This window comes from Perca flavescens, chromosome 9, assembly GCF_004354835.1.
Source record: "Perca flavescens isolate YP-PL-M2 chromosome 9, PFLA_1.0, whole genome shotgun sequence".
In the NCBI taxonomy this organism is placed as follows: domain Eukaryota; kingdom Metazoa; phylum Chordata; class Actinopteri; order Perciformes; family Percidae; genus Perca; species Perca flavescens.
In genome coordinates this window covers 37,777,234-37,794,854 of record NC_041339.1, presented here as the reverse complement: position 1 = coordinate 37,794,854, position 17,621 = coordinate 37,777,234, and the positions used below count along the sequence as shown (strand labels likewise).

The following is a 17,621-nucleotide window of genomic DNA, read 5'->3' as shown; positions in this document are numbered from 1 at the left end:
CAAAACGCACTGACCAACTAAAAGAAGACCTCTATGCGCCGGTATGCAACATTGTTTTAGCCTGGGGGGGTCCTGTACAACATCTCGCAGGAAGACACGGTGCCATAAATGTAGCGATGGAGCCCAATGAGCCGATGCCCGGAGAGCAGTGTCCAGAACAGCCCCAACTGGGGGCTATACCAAGGAGACAGGATATTATTCCTCGCTTTTAAAAAGGTAGCCTATAGTGTTATGTTTGTCAATGATATTCAATACAGGAAACATGACGATGCACAACATTTATTTATTCTTCAGGTTTTTGTTTCTCTTTCAAGTGAATGATTTATTTCTGCCATTGACCAAGTTATTTTGGCTTGTTTTTCCAGCCCCTCTGCTGTCAGGAGACAGGGTCCAGCTCGGGGGGGCGGAGGACACGCGCTCTCCCTCAGCTGTTGCCTCGTTCCGACTCATGAAAAAAAACACGAGTAAAATAAAAGACACTGCATAAACTCCGCTACCGTGTGTTTATGTAAATATAAGTACACCTACATGTAGGCCTAAGAGATTGCAATAGAAGCCTGTATATTACTATTAGGACTATAGAAAAATGTGTCAAGGATGTATAAATTAAATAGGCTAAACTTCAGCTGGAGTCCGATTTACTACGGCAACACTGTTGACCGCATCAGTGATCTCCTTCCATTACGCATTCTTTCTACAGCCTTTAATACCAGTTTTCAGGCTGCCAAATAGTCCACACTTTAATGCAAATGAACCAGAGATATCAGGGTTTCAATCTCCACCTCTGAAAAGTGCCGCTTCTCAGCCGGATTACGTCTCGCCATGTCGTGAATTGTAGGGGCGAGGCCTCAAAACCCAGAATATATCGGGGCGTGTTATTCTAATGACGATCGTTTTCAGCCGCGGCATTTATCAAGGGCAGGTATTGCGTACACCTGGATTTCAAAGGTACGCACAGCTTCATAAATCAGGCGGTGAGAGGAGCGTAAGCATAATCTTACGCCAACATATACGCCCGTTTCTACGCAAGAATGATAAATGAGGGCCAGTCTGTTGTCCCTCCGTTAATGTGTTGTACTTCCACATATACAACTCATCCAGAACCTCATCTGACATCTGCAGTATGTAGGAGAGAGCTGAGCACTGGATCTCAGAGAGTTTCTTCTCTGATCTGTTCTCTGACTTCAGGAACTCTTGGATCTCCTGATGGACTGAGTGGTCGTTTATCTCCGTCAGACAGTGGAAGATGTTGATGCTTCTGTCAGGAGAGATATTATTACTGTTCATCTCCTTCAGGTTGTTGATGGCTCTCTGGATGATTTCTGGACTGTTGTCTGTCTGACCCAGCAGGCCTCCTAAGAGTCTCTGGTTGGACTCCAGAGAGAGGCCATAAAGGAAGCTGATAAACAGGTCCAGGTGGCCATTTTTACTCGCTAGGGATTTCTCCATGGCTCTCTTCAGGAAGACATCCAGAGATGGGTAATTGTCTTGTTCACTGTCAACATGGCTATCTTTATTTCCAGAAGACTTAAAAATCTTCTTGAGAAAAGACTTTGGGTTTGAGTCTCTGTGCTTGAAGTCTTCTCCCAGGAAGTCCTCCAGTACCTGTGTGTCCCTGTTGGTGTAACAGTGGAACAGGTAGACTGCAGCCAGAAACTCCTGAACACTCAGATGAACGAAGCAGTAGACTGTTTTCTGGAAGATCACACTCTCTCTTTTGAAGATCTCTGTACAAACTCCTGAGTACAGCGAGACCTCTGTGACATCCAGACCACAGCGCTCCAGGTCTTCTTGGTAGAAGACGAGGTTTCCTTTCTCCAGCTGTTCAAACGCCAGCCTCCCCAGCTTCAGAAGAACTTCCCCGTCAGCCTCCGTCAGCTCCTGTGGACTCGTCTCATGTCCCTCAGCATACTTGAGCTTCTTCCTCTTTGTCTGAACCAGCAGGAAGTGTGAGTACATGTCAGTCAGGGTCTTGGGCAGCTCTCCTCTCTGGTCTGTAGTCAACATGTGGTCCAGAACTGTAGCAGTGATCCAGCAGAAGACTGGGATCAGACACATGATGTGGAGGCTCCTGGAGGTCTTGATGTGGGAGATGATTCTGCTGGACAGCTCTTCATCACTGACTCTCTTCCTGAAGTACTCCTCCTTCTGGGCATCAGTGAAGCCTTGTACTTCTGTTACCCTGTCAACACACGCAGGAGGGATCTGATTGGCTGCTGCAGGTCGGGAAGTTATCCAGGCGAGAGCCGGGAAGCAGCTTCCCTGGATGAGGTTTGTCAACAGCACGTTGACTGAGGACTTCTGTGTGACATCAGAAACAGCCTCCTTGTTGTTGAAATCCAGGTAAAGTCTGCTTTCATCCAGGCCATCAAAGATGAAGAGAAGTTTAGAGCCAGCGAGCTGCTCTGCTGGGACCTCCTGTAATGTTGGATGGAAAACACGGAGCAGCTCCAGAAGACTGTACTGCTCATCTCTGATCAAGTTCAGCTCCCTGAAGGAAAGAGGAATCACCAGACTGATATCTTGGTTCTCCAAACCCTCGGCCCAGTCCAGACAGAACTTCTGCACTGAGAAGGTTTTTCCAACGCCAGCGACGCCGCTCGTCAGAACCACTCTGATGTGTTTCTGTTGGCCAGGTGAGGCTTTAAAGATGTCACAGCACTAGATTGGAGAGTCATGGAGGGTCTTCTTCTTGGAAGCTGTCTCGAGCTGCCACTCCTCATGTTGGGTATTAACCTCTTCACTCTGTCCCTCTATGAGGTAGAGGAGAGTGTAGATCCTGTTGAGGAGGGTTCTACTTCCTGTTTCAGCTCCTTCAGTCACACGTTCAAATGTCTCCTTCAGCCTGATCTTATGTTTCTGATGACCAACATTCACTAAGAAAAGAACAAAGGTGAGAGACAGAACAAGAAAGAGATAACAATCTGATGATTATTTTTATTACCATTATGAAAACATTCAGTTAAATTTCAGATGGACTTAAACTGTAATGATATTTATGTTAAATGTTTACGCTTGTGCAGCACGATATATAAGGAGAATACACCTTATGCTATAACTTTGTTGAATATTGATATATACGATACATAATCACAAAGTGTTCTCAGTTCTTCTGCTTTCAGTATTCTGCTTAAATACAACACAATGCTTGTTGAATTCAAAACAAATGAAAGGAAATGATTTGAATGTAAAAGACAAAAAAAGAATGACAGTTTCATTTTGAAGTTAGTTATACATTTCCTTATAACTAACACAAAAGTGTCTTTCTTGATGTGCATATTGAGTTAGTTGATATTGTTAATAGACGATCAAAAAACGATATGTTGTGCAGCCCTAGTCTGTGCTGTCTCACTCAACAAATGTCTCAGTATTACAACAACCAGTGGTGTGTTCAGACATGAAGACATCAGCAGACAGATGGACAGACTTACTTTGATCAGAGCTGCTCTGATTGTCTGTCTGCAGTCCAGTTCTGGTTCTGGTTCTGGACGGCTGCTCCTCCTCAGAAACATCACTCCTCTTCCTCTTTCTGTGAAGACATTTCTTCATCACTAAAATGATTTGCTGATTGTTGTTGAAACATATCAAGATTTGGCCAAACTGTCTAGAATCAGTTAGGCTTCAACAGAAGTTAGAAGTGGTCTGAATATTGAGGAAGACCAGCATGTAATAAACTTATATAGAATTTATAGAAATTTAATATACAAACACAAAATGAACAAATACATGGCATCAGCAGGAAAAACTGAAACTGACCCCTCAGTCATAGCTACAAGATATGTTTGGCATTTTATCTCATATATTTTGTTATGTTTATTGAGAAATAAATACTTTTAAATCCAAAAACATGTTTTTTGTGACTTAACAATACCTCTGACGTAACTTTTAAGACGTGCTTGAAGGTCGCACTGGGGAATTTCAGTTTACTGTTGCCAAGCAACCAGGGGTAGGCGAGGCATGCCCAGGAGCGCCCACAAGCGAGTGCTTGTCGCTGTCTTTTGTAGCTAATGTGACTGTGGGGTGAGTCATAAAATGAGTAAGTATCAGTTGTCTTACTTTGTGTCTGAGGGTCCAGGTTCATTACTGAAGGTCAGAGGCTGATTTATGGACCGGTCACTCTTCATAGACAGACAGCCAGATACTCCAGACTCTGCTCCGTCCTCCTCTTCCTCCAAATCACTCATCTTCTGATCTGAAGTCAGTCTGAGAGGTAAAGCAGGAACACTGAAATAAATGACACACACACACACACACACACACACACACACACACACGTGTTTTCTCGAGTTACAGCAGGTTTAATGTGTATTATTCAGCCAATCAGGACTTAACGTCGACAATCAAACTGTTGAATTCATTCTAGGGCTGAACAATTAATTGCATTTGCAATTAAATTTGATTTCCTAATCGCAGAGGCTGCAATTACACCCTGGTCACGTGACACGCGAGAATACAACTGCAGAGGAAGTTGCTGCAAACCATCACGTATTGTGCAAAACGTGCCTTGCTAATGTTGCTCCCTCACAGGGCAACATTCTCTCTCTATGGCTCTGGGCAACACCACTAACCTGTATCACCACTTAAAAAAACACCACAAAGCAGTGGACAGTGGTGAGTGTGTTTTTCAAAATGTTTTAATGAAGGATTTGTGATATTGAGAAATATATTTCTCTTTCACTTATGTTGTTATATATGGAGTTACGAGGTCAGTGATCCCTGTCGGTGGTATTTCGCTTACTTGACAGTTGACACCCTGGTGTTTGGCTTTTTAGCCATGCACCTATCGTACACGGGCAGTAGTGGTTTTTGGCACGGGTGAAGCGAGCATTTTTTCATGACACATGACATACATATATATACATACATATATATACACATACATATACACACACACACACACACACACACACACACACACACACACACACACACACACACACACACGAAATACCACCGACAGGGATCACTGACCTCGTAACTCCATATGAACATACTTCAGTAACAGAACGTGGAAATAGCAGTCAAAGTTTATCGTGAAAGAAAGGATGCTCCTCAGTAGTGTGATCCAGCCTGGGCTGACGGCTTTGATAAATACACTGGAGAAGCGGTACCACATGCCCTCCACACATCTTTTAACCAGGTCGCCATACCAAAGCTAACGTCCTACAAAAAAATGTAAAAGGAGTTTTTTTTCCGCTGCTACAACGGACGTGGTCAAGCCGTAGGATCACTTCGGCTGGCACTGCCATACTCGCTGTGCACATATACAGATTTAAAGAATGTCCAGTCAAGTTCACAGACAGTGTTTAAAAAGTGCTTTTCTGCAATCTGCGCTTTACTAAGTGTGATTTCTTACTGACTTTAATATTAATGTTTACACCAGGCTTATTTGTCAGTGCTTTATGTTGTCATGGTAATTATTACATGTCATTGTATTACAAGGCTGGACGTTCAACAAGTCAGTCACTGTGATTAAAGTAGTTTATGAATAAATAATGTCATATAAATTCATGCATCACCTAATTTATTCAATATAATAACAGTAAAGGACAGTTTATGTTTAATCCATCTAATATTGTGTTAGTCATACAATCATTTGTTTGTCTTTGTTAAATAATACAGCAGATAATGAGCTTAAAAAATAATCACATTTTAATTTGTAATGGCAATTTTGGAGAAAACAATCGCAATTAGATTATTTTCCAAAATCCTTCAGCCTTTGTTCATTCTAAAATGTCTTTCCTCTCCAGTCCTCAGGGAGAAAACAGACTCAGAGACATAACAGTAAAATACTAAATGTTGAAATAACACTCACCCTGCCTCAGCCTTCGGTTTCCTCCTCCTGCTCTCTTCTGTCCTCTCTAAATGGAGTCTAAAATGACTGGACAGTGTTGGGTCCCCTCTCCATTTACTGGAAATCACATGACTTCATCTGAGTGTGTGTGTGTTCACACAGATTAGCTTTTTATCTCGACTGCTGCTGGTGAAGCTGCCACCAAACACACCAAATAACTGATAATATTCAGCATTTACAAAGTTTTCCTTTTCTTTACTTTTTCTCCCCATGTTGTGAACTGCAACATGTCCACGCATTTATTTTTGCCATTTCTGCCTGACATTCTGTCTGATATTTTACTAGTCTCGCTTTAAGGACTGAAGCCAGTTGACATGATCATATAGTTTAGAGTTAGAAGGAGACTAAACTACCAGCTCCTTTCCTCTAAAACCCTCAGACCCTGCCTCAGGAAACTCTCAAGGAACTTTTGCAATATTTCCTATATAATCATGTGTACAGTTTTTAGTCAATGATTAATGCAGACCGGATTAATTTACCTATATAAAAACATACAATACCAAGTGATAACATTAAGTTTAATGTAAGAAATTTAGATTTGTTCATGCATCCGAGTCTTGAAATGTCATTTGGTTGGACAGAGACCGAGTTTTTAAGGGTTCAACCGATGCCTGGAGTGAGACGTAATAGTTTACTACCTACCAGTGTTGGGGAAGTTACTTTTAAAAAGTAGTGTTTTTGCATTACTCGTTACTTCTTAAAAAGTAATTCCCTAAAAAAATTAGTTCCGTGATATGATTTGATTTATTAGACAGTAACAGAAATAAATGCATAACAAGATGCCATCACAGTGACATCACACATTTAACAGAACTGTCGAGGATAACACAAGAAAGTTACAAACTTATTTTCCATTGTGGTCCTCGTATCCCCTATGGAAAGTAACTTTTTACTTTACTTGTTACTTTTAAAAGCAGGTGTCTGTGGCAGAGACTAAAGGTAATTATACAAAATCTATCTTTGACCATAAAGCCAATCTTTGGTTTATCAGTGAAGTGTCTGTACTAGGCTACATTGCAGATTCAGTCACAGATTGACGGCTGATTCATTATGAACAAGTCCAGCGCGGGTCATCAGCGTTACACGGTGTTAATGTGTAATGTCCATATCTACTTGTAGTACCGGGCGCGCAGCCACAATGGTCCGTGCATTGTCATAGACACATGCAGCCTCTTTTATGGACATCCTTGTGTGTCCGTGAGCCCGACACGAGTCCACAGCGGTCCGCTGCATGTAGCCTGGTGTACGTCTGAGCCCATCTCCACGGCATCCATCGCTGAGGTTGTCAGCTTTGTATCTGCCTGGCATGCTCTGTTTGTAGGGCAGCCAATTTAACCACCAGTTTAAACCATGCTTATGATTTATGTTTTAAATAATAAATTGTATGCTGCAGTCAGGTTATGAAAATAGGAATGGAATCTAGAATGACTAGCCTACTAAGGTAAAAACAGCTTATTTCTCTCCCCCTCTCTTCCTGTTTCTTGCAGATAGATTAGGTTAAAACCAACTATTAACATATAAAGAGAAACGCCTCTTTGAGTCTCCAACCTCCTGGTGCCAAGTCTGGGTTAGAACAAAGGAAATGCAAACTCTGTAAACTTGAGTATAATCAGCACTACCAAGATAACTGACCTTGTCTGTGACCTGGAGTTAATCTAATCAGAGGTGTGTCCTTAACCTGAGAGACACATGACCGATAGGGGAAAATTGTAGGGGAATATATGAGTTATCCGGAGAATGTCTCAGGACTGTTCTTCTGTAACTCCGCAAGGAGAAGCATGAGATCAGTCCGCTGTCAGCTGCAGTGTAACATTTGTGTTTTGACTGTTGTTTTCATCGTGATGTTTCATTAAACCTTTTGCTTAACTTTCAATTCGACCCCAGCCTCTCCTTCCTCCTCCAGAAATCAGAACAAACACGTCTTTTAGAGATTTCTTAACACAGTCCTCAGCGATGTAGTGGCATGTTTCACATAGCTCTCCGCTCAGAGCGCCATCCATTTAGCGTTAGCGTTGGCTGCAGCATTGCTCTGCTACCTACCAGCCTCTGTCACGTACCTTGTGGAGCTTGTTAGCGCGCAGCTGAGAAGGCAAATCGCTGTCAAATCTGTCCCTGGGAAAAGTAACGTTGTGCCAAATTGAAAAAGGAACTGCGTTTCGTTACCACATTTTCAGTAGTAACGCGTTACTTTACTTTTTCCGTTACGTTACTGTACTCCCAACACTGCTACCTACCCATCTGGTAGTCTGTGTAGGTCTTCATCTTTGTCTTCCTCTTTTCTGGAATCTTTGGTGGTTCATCCTCTGAGCAGGTCAGGATAGATATATAGACCGATAGATATATAACAGATAGATATATAGACCGATAGATATATAACAGATAGATATATAGACCGATAGATATATAACAGATAGATATATAGACCGATAGATCCTCCAGGATCCCTTCTACACACAATGTTGAAATGTTGTTCATGTAACGTTACCTTCACACAACGTTACTCTTCTCTCGAGCAGTGATTAGAGCCGATACAGATTCTAAAGGTAACGTTAATAAACTTGTAGTCTCGCATTGCCAGACCCTCCTCCACAGCGCTGCGGAGAAAGGTCTGGCTAGTCCACACAGCATTCCTGGATGGCAGAAAAACATGCTCAAACTGAAAAAGTCCAAACTGGCAGGATCCGCCCCCTGCAGAACTGCCCGGTAGAACCTGAATCGCAGTAGCTTAGCAACACAGCAGCTGACTTTGGCTAACGTTAGCTTACATTAGCAGATAACTAATCTAATAAAAGAGTAATGGAACTAAATTAAAGGTTTAACATGAAACACTTTGGCTCCTTAAAATCTCTATTAATGAGAAACCCTCTTCAAGCGACAACTGTAATGTCAAAAGTAACGTCAAGCAAGATCGATATTGAGACATAACTGTAATGTAAAGTTATGTTTCTGATCCCTTCACTAACATAACGTTTAACTTTCAAATAGTGACTTAACTTATCTTTAAAATGTGATCTTCTGTGTAGATAATCTCTCAGCCGGGCTGCTCTCAACATCCAAACGCTCCAATCCTTCTGGGAGAAACTCGTATGGTCTGACTATCTACAGTCTCGCAGGATTACCTCCCACTGGGTCTACTATCGTAGATATGTCATTTCATACGGTTCTCTATGGGGCTACTATGGCAGGAGACTGTAAATAATGGATCTCACGGGGAAGCAGATGTAAACAAACTGGAATCTTGTTGCAACAACTTGCTGAAGGAGATAACAGACCTAATGTGCAAATAATTTAAAAAAGTGAATTAATCTAGTCATCTAGGTTTTCTGTTTATAAAAAAAAAAGGACTTTTATCATCGTAAAACTCATTTCATTCAAAGTGGACAGAAACTAAATAAAACTATCAAAAGCCATCTTGGTTCATCTTTCCACTGTTCCAACAATCACCACTCTGGTTTGGTTGAAATAAACCCTTAATTCACCCATTTACATGTGGAGATATGCTGGCTCTATACACACTAAAAGTCCTGATTATTTACAATAAAATAAAATAAAAAAGTTTTTTTCATTTTCATATATTTATTTATTAATGTCTATAGCTATAATTTATGTTTTTATATTTAATAGTAGTCAGTATCTGTTCCTCTCCTAAAACGTGTTTCAGGGTGAATTCTCCACACATGACTCAACATGAGAACACTAATGCACATGAAGAATCCAGGTCATGTAGAAGTGATTTACAGTCTGGAACTTCAGGGGACGCTGATGGGATTTTAAAGTTGCTCTATGCCGCCTTCTTGTGATCACATTTGATATTACATATGTATTACATACTAGGAACTGCAGCCTGAATACTGAGGGGTTAAACACATGGATCTATTCGTTTCATTTAGTGTTTTCAGAGTTTGTTTGCTAGTTTTATTGATGATCAAACCAGGTAAAGAAAGAAAAAGGAGGAGAAGAAAACAGGGCAGAAGAAGCCAGAGAGGTTGAAGAGCCAAAGACCTGGATGACAGAAAAATAGACGGACAGGAAGTAAAGACTAAATGGAGTCACTTCCTGTCTGGGCTCTCCTTGCGTTCATGGACATCGGAAAAACGTTTTTCCGAGTGAAAACGTCACCATTCTCGTACCTTCCTGTGGGAATCAGAGGTGGGAAACTCAGACTGGATTTTCATAACCGAGTTTCCCAGTTGGTGACGCGTTGTTGACAACTGACGTTTGATGGAAGCGACTTTGGTTCACTGAACATATTTCAATGACAATAAACTGTTTATTGTGGACAAACGCCTCTGCCAAGAAACATACAAACACATAACATGTTTAAAATGATTCATAAATAGGCCCATGTATAAAAAACAAACATTATCCGTGTCTTTTCCCGTTGGTTGTGCTTCAGATAACACAAACAAACACCTGCAATGTGCTGTTTAGAGTTTAGATCGGGCCCAAAAAAATCAAGCCCGACCCAGCCCGAGCCCGTGCACGTTGTGTCCGAGCCCGGCCCGGCCCGACACATTAACTGGAATTATGAGCCCGATTTCAACCCGACACTTTTTTTAATCCGTGGGCCGTTATAACTGATGTTCTCAACTACAATTCAGAGTCGTTTGAACTGCAGAAATCTGTTTAAAATGATCTTAATGAATAATGCAACAGGAGCGAAGCATGTACACTGCGCTGTTAGTTTATTCAGAATGGAACGGATCGCAAATGGATCTGAATGAAGAAAAGTAAAAAACTCAACGTATTTCTCTGGGAGGGCTGGCCCGCTTGCCTCGCCCTCAGGGGGAGCCGACGCTCGGAGAACTAACAGAAGAGGAGGTTGAAGGCTGACTATCATCTTTTCTGCCACGGCGAGCCTGCTTCATGTGTCTCTTCATCATCCACGTCTCCGTTTTATTTGCTGTCATAGGCGAACAGCGTGCCGCACTTAATGCCCTCAACAAAGCCGACACATATGTTGTCACTGCCCACGACTTGTTTAAAATGGTTCCATACCTCCGACTTTCCTCCAAACTTGCTCAAAGGTAATTCTCCTGTTTTTCTTTTTTTCTTTACATCCTCAGGCTCCATGTTGCACTTAAGCTCCACCATACAGCCCGCAGCCTCGGTGTGATGTGTACGAGAGGAGGAGACTCCGCGCAGGACACATGTTGCATTTTGTAACTGTAGTCCAACTTGTGTAACTTTTTGGACACATTTGTTACTTTGGCCTAAATAGATAATAGTTCTGATTATGGCATAGCTTTCTCCCCACCCAATTAGGCTAAAGTAATGATTAAAAAAAACAAAAATGCTTGATCAAGGGTCCGGCCCGGCCCGGCCCGAGGATAGTGGCGGAAAATAACGGCCCGGCCGGTCGGGCTCGGGCTCGGGCAGAGAATCTAAACTCTAGTGCTGTTTGGATGCTCACATAAGAAAACAGCAGAAAATCTTTTGTTTTTGTGGCCTCCATGTTTTCACCACCTGATGCTCTCGGCTATGGCCAACCGTTGGTGGCAGTCATGCAAAAAGTTGTTATGCCAAACGCACAATATAACAGAAGAAGAAGAACACGCATCCCGACCATGTGAACGCTGCCAGTCAGAAAAACAACGTAACTAGGGGGGCGGTCCCTGTTATTCCGAGGTGGCATGAACGCAGCATCTGGCAGTGTTGAAACACTGCTTCATCTAGAAGGGAATGTCCCGGCTACTCATTTGGTTCAGACTCTTTTTGAAAACATATCAATAATAAAATGACATTACACTAAACGTGGGTAGCTGTGTCCAATCCAAACGTTACAGTGCTGTTGTATATTGTTTGTGTCCAAACAGCCTGAAACTGGCCCAGGTCACATGACTGTGTCAGAGCACTGGTTCTCCAACTGGTTTTCAGAATGTTCCCCCTTTGAATTGGGTTTTTAAGCCAAGTACCCTCTGACCAGCGTCTTTTTGGTAGAAGAAATAATTTATATAAAGAGGAACATTACAGCAATGTCAGCGATATATTTACTAAACAACTGCCTGAAAAATATTGAAATGATAAACAAAGTTGACAAAAATTTGGAGAAAGATGTTAGAAAGAAGGAAGTAAGTAAGGCAACAATAGGTCAACAAAAGTGACAAAAAAATTCAAAAAAGCAGCAAAAACTTTGAAAAAAAAGACACTCGAAAAAAAAAAAGAAGAAGGAAAGAACAGGTCCAAAGAAGTTAACAGAAACATCACATTTTTGGTAGAAAAAAGTCTCTATAAAGAAGAACAATGGTCTGGTACAACAGCCTTGGAACTGAAAAACTTTTTGTGGAAAAAATCTCCCGTACCCCCTGCAGTCCTCCAGAGTACCCCTAGGGGGACACAGACCCCCTGCAGTCCTCCAGAGTACCCCTAGGGGGACACAGACCCCCTGCAGTCCTCCAGACTACCCCTAGGGGGACACAGACCCCCTGCAGTCCTCCAGAGTACCCCTAGGGGACACAGACCCCCAGCAGTCCTCCAGAGTACCCCTAGGGGACACAGACCCCCTGCAGTCCTCCAGAGTACCCCTAGGGGGACACAGACCCCCTGCAGTCCTCCAGAGTACCCCTAGGGGGACACAGACCCCCTGCAGTCCTCCAGAGTACCCCTAGGGGACACAGACCCCCTGCAGTCCTCCAGAGTACCCCTAGGGGGACACGTACCCCCTGCAGTCCTCCAGAGTACCCCTAGGGGGACACAGACCCCCTGCAGTCCTCCAGAGTACCCCTAGGGGGACACAGACCCCCTGCAGTCCTTCAGAGTACCCCTAGGGGGACACGTAGCTGAAAATGAAGAAGAAATCCATCAGAGGGATAGCGGAAATGTCAGGAGTGGCCAAATAAACAGTTTGGAACATTTGCAGAAAAAAAAGAGCGCACTGGTGAGCTCAGGGACTCAAATAGGCCTGGACGTCCACGGAAGACAACAGTGGTGGATGATCGCAGGATCCTTTCCATGGTGAAAAAAAAAACCTCTACAACATTCACCCAAGTGAAGAACACTCTCCGGGAAGTAAGTGTATCAGTATCTAAGTCTACCATAAAGATAAGACTTCATGAGAGCAAATACAGAGGGTTCATCACAAGGTGTAAAACATTAATCACCCTCAAAAATAACAAGGCCAGATTAGACTTTGCCAAAAAAAACATCTGAAGAAGCCAGCCCAGTTCCTGACGTTCGGACAGATGAAACCAGAATGATGGGAAGAAGAAAGTATAGAAAAGGCTTGGAAAGACTCATGATCCAAAGCACACCACATCTTCTGTAAAGATAAAGTGTTTATTGATGTGACAGAAGCAGCCAGGTAATTTCTGAAGTGTATAGGGATATATTTTCTGCTCAGATTCAGCCAAAAACAGCAAAGTTAATTGGACGGTGCTTCCCAGTACAGATGGACAGTGACCCAAAATATACTGCGAAAGCAACCCAGGAGTTTTATAAGGCAAAGAAGTGGAATTTTCTGCAATGGCCGAGTCAATCACCAAATCTCAACCCGATTGGGCATGCATTTCATTTGCTGAAGACAAAACTTAAGGCAGAAAGACCAACAAACAAGCAACAATTAAAAACAACTCCATTAAAGGCCTGGCAAAGCATTACAAAGGAGGAAACCCAGCATTTGGTGATGTCCATGGATTCCAGACTTCAGGCAGTCATTGCCTAAAGAGGATTCTCAACAAAGTATAAAAAATTTACATTCTATTTATGGTAATGTTAATTTGTCCAATTAATTTTGAGCCCCTGAAATGAGCAGACTTTGTATAAAGATGGTTTAAAGTCCTAAACGTTTCATAGGATATTTTTCTTCAACTCCTTGAATGAAACCTTAAAGTCTGTACTTCATTTGCATCTCAGTTGTTTCGTTTTAAATCCAATGTGTCACTGTCCAAATATTTCTGGGCCTGAGTGTAAAACACAAGTCAAACTAAGATTTGTATGTATACACGTTTTAAATTGAATATAAATGCAGAGGAACCTGGGTATTTGTGTTGCTCCCATTACAGTTTAACCAATAACACTTTGAACATCAGGAAGATGAATAATTAAACAAACTGTATATTTTTGCTCTGTTTTCTGTATGGACTAACTAAAGCACATGGTGGGGTGTAAAGGTAAGGAGCTCCATCAGCCAGAGAAGTCAGAGAGACAACGGCCAGACAGAAGCAGGGCCGTGCAGAGACCTTTGGAGGGGCAGTATAAAAGTATAAAAGGGGCACATGGAACAAGGCTTAAAATAGGGCGGTGCTCAAAATATCAATACATCAATATATTGTGACCAGAGGTGAAAAACGTACTAAAATATTGTACTCAAGTAAAAGTACCAATACTTTGATAAAAATCTGAAAAATGACTCAAGTAAAAGTAATAAGTAGTTCATTTAAAATGTACTTCAAGTAAAAGTTACTTAGTTACATTTAAAAAAAAAAAAAGTAAAACAGGGGGTTTGTCAATGTAGAGAAAATAGGACAAGGAGTCATAAATCCAAAACTATTTTGTTTTTAACTAAAGAAAAATCTATACAAATGTATACACAAGTAATAACAACATAATACATGTCACACATGTTATTTAAGAACCTTAGAAAGGTATAATGTGCAATTTTAGTTCGGACCATCTCATACAATGTTTTCAAACAATCAATTGAAAGTAAAAGCACCATATTGTTAGTTCTGAGGGCCATCCTTCTTTTCTTCACTAACAAACAACAGTTATAATGCAAATCAAGGCCAAATCAGGTGTTTTGACTCCATAAATGAGTTAGACCCATAGACTGTTAATTATATTAATATAAACAGACCCTAATGTTAACAGCCCAGAATAGCAGCTAGCTTCTACACACCTAAGTAGCCCATATGAGCAAATTAGATGTATGTGAATTAATTTAGCAGGTCTCCTACATACCTTGTCCTGGCAGGAGTGGGCAATTCATTTTCCCAAGGGGTCACATGAGAATCAGGGACTGTTGTGGAGGGCCGGACCAATAGGCTAAACTTAATTCTGCTCAATATTAATTTTATGTCAGGCGACACGTTCTCAAACGTTTCTTTTTTTCTCTGTTAGCGCAGCAGAGTCCACCAAACACTCTCTAATAAACTCCCATTCAAAAAATGGCTTACTGTTACTTACGATTTTGTGGTTTGTCACAAAGCTGGTCTTGCCTGCTGCATGCCTGGATGCATTGTTGCTTTTGCAGCTTAACTAGCAAAGCTTCAGATGTCGGTGTAGACTCTGCATCAGTCCCAAAAGTGGATTTCCCAAACTGAATAAATCCTGCTCGCACATATCAACATAAAACTGCTTTGCTAGCTCCATCATGTTGTAACTAAGATATCTGCTGAAAAAAATCTGAACTCCATAGTGTTATTACCCAGTGTCCTTTGTTGAATGTTCTCAATGTTTTATTGTTTTATGTGAATACTAGTTTACTAGAGGTGTAACTTAGTATTTGAAGTAATGCAGTAATGCAGGTAGTGTGTTTAGTTTCCATGCTTATTGTGTTTCCACAACAATGTTAGTGAGTAAATCTAGTTATGATGCTCATAAGTAAACAACACAACGTGATTTGTTGTTGTCTTTATTCACGTCACGAAAGCTCAGAGAAATCCACCTCGTTTCGGAAAAAAACGACGGTGCTTTATTGCCAAGTAATATTCATGTGAAAGTAAAAGTAATAAAAACAACAGTTTGAAAAAATATATTGACATGTGAATTAATCGCACGAAAAAAACATCCCCAGTGTGTGAAGGACATAAATCCAATCTTGACAAAACATCAGACTGGTCCAAATATTGGGCCCCATTCACCAATATCTTCCTAAGTTTTCTCTTAAATATGTTCTTAAAGGGAAATTTCACCGCTGGAAAGCTGAATATATATTTAAATTGGGTCACTAATGTAGTAGAAATGTGAAAAGAAAATTGAAATTGGTGCCTTCTAGGCCGGAAATGTTATACACGAAAACACGTTTCACCGTGGCTCAAGTGGTGTTACACATTTAAAACATGCTTTTTTTTTGGCCACAGCATATACATTATCCGGACTTCTTTCAGCGGATTGATTGATAACTCCAGAGTGAACAGAACTGTGTCCATGGCAACGCTCTGCTATGCATGGCAACGGTGTGTTATCCTTAGCAACGGTCTGTTATCAAGAAATAACAGACCGCATTCTACATTAGAATTCAACCAAGCCATGTAATAAGGGGGATAATGTAGAGCGAGGTGGTTGTTATAGCGAATACAACCCCGACAGGGTGATCAGGACCCCGACACGAAGCGGAGGGGTCTTGAATCAGCCTGAAGGGGTTGTATTCGCTATAACAACCGCCTCGCCTACATTATCCCGCTTATTACATGGTTACTATTTCAAATAAATCAATAATTTGACTAATAACTTGACAAAATATTGATTTAAATGGGAGTTTATTGATTTAAATAAGATTGTATTGCTTCCATTAGAGAAAATAGTCCATTCCGTCTCTATGGTTGGAATCCTGCGTCCATAGCAACGTAAAAACTCTGTAATGCAATCCTTCGTCTATTAGCTACTCAACACCACCTTACGGGCTGTGGTAGTAGCCTATATTTTATGGGGTGCTGCCGTGGTGGACAAATGACCCAGCTGCTGTTTTAATCACTGCAGGAATATACACATTAGCTAGGTGTTGTAGCTGAAGCGTTGTAGTGAGCTAGCGGGCTATCGGCTGCTCTAATTTACAGTAAACTGAACATTTCTGTTGACGGTGAAGTGAGACATGGTGAATGGCTTCTTTGGGAATATTTATGTGGACCTTTATGTCCTCATTCATCTGGTTTCCTTTTTGCAGAGCCGCTGCATGTTGACACACCTGTAAGTTAACGTTAAACAAGTTGCAATGTAAGCTAACTAATTAGCGTTGTTGTCCCTACGGCTGTTACTGCGTAGCTAGCGATCATAGATGGTATAGAAAGATACTAGCGATAGACGCTGTTGAAGTTAAAAAGTTAAAACCCGGCTTATGTTTTGAAAACAATGTACTTGCTAGATCTAATCAAATAACTACACTGATTAGCATTGGTCTGGCTCACACCGTCTGTAGCTTCTAAAGAATTAATCAGGTCATGTCTGACATTTAGCATATGAAGAAGACTCATTGTCCCCACAGGAAAGGTAACTATTGTTTCTGGTTTTGGGGAGCCACTCCATGCAGGGCCAGACGTGATTAGAACAAAGAAAATGCAAACTCTGTAAACTTGAACAGAATCGGCACTACCATGTGAAACAACCTTTGTCTGTGACCTGGGGTAAACCTGAAATCAGAGGGGTGTCTTTAACCTGGGACAGTTTCCATTCAGGGAAACACCCACAATTCCACAGGAATATAATTCGGAAACTGAGGTGATTTCGGCACTTCAATCTGTGACCCTGTTGCACGTTGAAGTCCGCTGTTTACAGCGTATTGTTTGTCATGTCACATGACTGTTTTTATGTGACTCCAAAAGGAGAAGCATGGATTCAGTCCGCTGCCAGCTGCAGTGTTTTCATGTTTTATGTTTGATTGTATTTTGTCTTGTCGTTTTCATGCAGTTTCATTAAACCTTTTCCTTAACTTTCAATTCGACCCAAGCCTCTCCTCCTTCCTCCAGAAATCGAAGAAAACGTCTTTTAGAGATTTCTTAACAACGCTCATCACATCTGCTGTCATTGCTTGGAGGACAGAAGTTGCTCCACGTTTCCCCACTTTTTGCCACAGCTGATAGGCTAAATTATCCGGACTTCTTTCAGCGGATTG

General features: G+C 41.6%; 1 long non-coding RNA gene across 1 annotated transcript; it reads right to left on the bottom strand.

Annotated features, from left to right (window-relative positions):
- Nucleotides 1-3,496: 3,496 nt before the first annotated feature.
- On the bottom strand, nucleotides 3,497-5,853 carry LOC114561500 (uncharacterized). The gene is made up of 3 exons (XR_003693368.1): nucleotides 5,816-5,853; nucleotides 4,057-4,224; nucleotides 3,497-3,529 (listed from the first exon to the last, which is right to left on the bottom strand). It is a non-coding gene; the product is annotated as an uncharacterized LOC114561500 (long non-coding RNA).
- Between the last annotated feature and the right edge of the window lie 11,768 nt (nucleotides 5,854-17,621).